Below are 2,823 nucleotides of genomic sequence, written 5' to 3'. Positions count from 1 at the left end.
GATGAACTAATTGGATTAGGTTCATATGATGCACCAAGGATTGGATTCAGAAATTAGACTTATTGAGTTAGACTCAATTAGATTCAATTGTTGAATAAGTCTAATTTAAATTTGATTCATTAAGTCAATTTATATTAATGAATCGAGATTCATTAGATTGAAATTGGCTTGAATCAAAGAATGAATTCAACTCAACATGGAAGAGATTTGGTCAATTTTGACTTGACCAAAATGGAAAGTTGAAACATCAAGTTTGACTTGATGAATTGCCACTTCATGGAGGATGACTCATCCTACATGGCAGCCACATCATCTCCTAGTTGTCAAGGAGGTTACAATCCTCCATTTAATGTGGTCGGCCACATTAAATGAGGGGGTTACCCATGTGTGGTCGGCCACATAATGAAAGGGGTTTTCATTTTGTGGTTGTAATTATGATTCCATCTTCTTCCTAGCTTCTTCCTCCTCCTTTGCTGTGGTTTCCATGAGCTTTCATGGAGGGAGAAGGTGTATGAGTTGTGTTCCAAGAAAAGGGTGAAGTGAAGGTCACAAAGGAGGGTACCTAGAGGATTATGTGAGATCCCTTTTCTTTCTCTCCTTTCTCCCCTTTTTAAATCCTACCCGAGAGCCCTAGAGAGTGCTAGCACACTTGGGTGCTCTCTTATCCATCCTTGAGTGTTAGAGAACACCTCTTGTTCGTGTGGATATCACTAGAGAGTTGTCTACGTTGACAACTTTGAGATCCGGCGTACCGTTGGACGAGCGGGATTTGCGAGGGCACGCTTCGAAGGTAAAATGTTTTTCCTTTGTAGATCTACTGTAGATCATAGTTTGAAACTCGTACTCATGTTTGCGGAAAGTTTTCTTCGCACGAGATCCAATGGCTAGGGTGATTCGGGGTTTCCGCGACGCGAAAACGCGGGTTTTGCGGCCCGAAAAATCCATCAGTGGTATCAGAGCCATGTGCGAAGCGAGTACGAGTTTATATTCGTATTTTTATGAAAAATATGCATACTGTAACATTCTATGAATTTCCTAATTTTTATGATTTTATGGGTATTTTTCTCGTAGAAGCGAAGCACAAGTGTTTTTACACTTGTAGGCTTCGACTACCGAGAAGAATTTTCCGAAACGGCAGTGTTTCGACCCAAATCATTTTGGGACAGCGGACTTAGGCGCTATAGGATCACTTAGGAGCAACTCGCGATGGTTAGATCGCGGGTAGGGGTACTGCCTCTAACCCCGCAAGGGGATTTGCTCTGCGATTACGCCCGAAATCGCTAATCGGGACCGCCGGGAAAATTTTACTCATAAAATCTGTAAAATTATAAAAAATTACAGAAAATTATGAAAAGTATATAATTTTGAATTATATATTAATTTTGTGATATTCATGGCCCAAAGACCCAATTTGATTGGGCAATTTGTGTTGTAATTCATAATACGGCCTGCGCGTCGTGATGTGATGTGCGTGTTGTATTTTATTTTATTTTTGGTTTATTTTTCGCGACCTGCGGTCGTGCCTTTCTTTTATTCTGGTTGTAAATTGGATTTAGACTCGAATGTAACTCGAGTTTCAAAATTGTAATGTACAAAATTGGAGCTGTGGAAGGTCCACTCGAGACGGAGTTACAAGGAAGGCGCGAGCAACATTAGGTGGTTAAAAGGAAGGCGCTTGAGAAGTTGACCTTAGGTTGACCATCCGATCTTCTCATTGGCTTGAGAAGATCGTAGTAGGGCCATGACTAATCACAAAACTTAGTTAATTACTTGTGTATATGATGCATGTTTAATTAAGTAATTAATTAGTGCCTAGCGATTAAGATTAGATCTAAATCGTGCACAAGATGCACCCTTACGATTAGATTAGATCTACATCGTGTACAAGATGCACTCTATCGATTAGATTAGATCTATTTCGTGTATATGATACAACATCATTTAGATTAGATCTAAATCACGATAACTCAAAATGCCTACCATGCCGTGATACCTACCACTACCTCGATCGCATGATGTTGTTGAATCTGCCAAAGCAGAGCAACACATACTATCTTGGTAGGGTACGGAGGGACAATCTTGGTCCCGCCTATCAACGCATGGGCGAGTACAAACTCAATTAGATTGAGTATTCCTAGTTTACTCGGTTGGATCGAGTACAACTATAGGCATTCTTCCAATGGTTGGAAAGGTAGGACAAAATCACGTTTATATTAATTCTCGGGCGTATTAGCCAAAGCTAACTCGAGTTTTAATATAAATGCGGATTTCATCCTATAAACAAGAGTTGCATAGAGATGTAATTGGTAATCGTTACCTACCGATCATACTAAATCTTGGGCGTATTAGCCAAAGCTAACTCAAGGGTTAGTATGATGTGGATCTTGTCCCACATGGATTATAGATTTCAGTGGGAGCATCATTTAGTTAAAAGCCTAATTAAATGATTAAGAATATGATACTTATTTCTGTATTTATTTCTGTTGTAGAATTGTCATGACGTCCAATACGAACACTTTCTCTCTGCGATCTATCCTTAAGAAGGACAAGCTCAACGGAGCAAATTTTCTGGACTGGTACAGGAACCTGAGAATAGTTCTCACCCAAGAATGTAAACTGTACGTTCTGGAGCAGCCCATTCCGGAGGCTCCTCCTACCACTGCCACGCGAGTAGACCGAGATGCTTACAAGAAGCATCAAGATGATTCATTAGATGTGTCCTGTCTTATGCTCGCGACCATGAACTCTGAGCTTCAGAAGCAACATGAGTTGATGAGCGCTTACGATATGGTTGAACATCTTTGTCACCTATATCAAGGACAA

This window comes from Zingiber officinale, chromosome 2B, assembly GCF_018446385.1.
Source record: "Zingiber officinale cultivar Zhangliang chromosome 2B, Zo_v1.1, whole genome shotgun sequence".
In the NCBI taxonomy this organism is placed as follows: Eukaryota; Viridiplantae; Streptophyta; class Magnoliopsida; order Zingiberales; family Zingiberaceae; genus Zingiber; species Zingiber officinale.
This window is presented reverse-complemented; position numbering follows the sequence as displayed.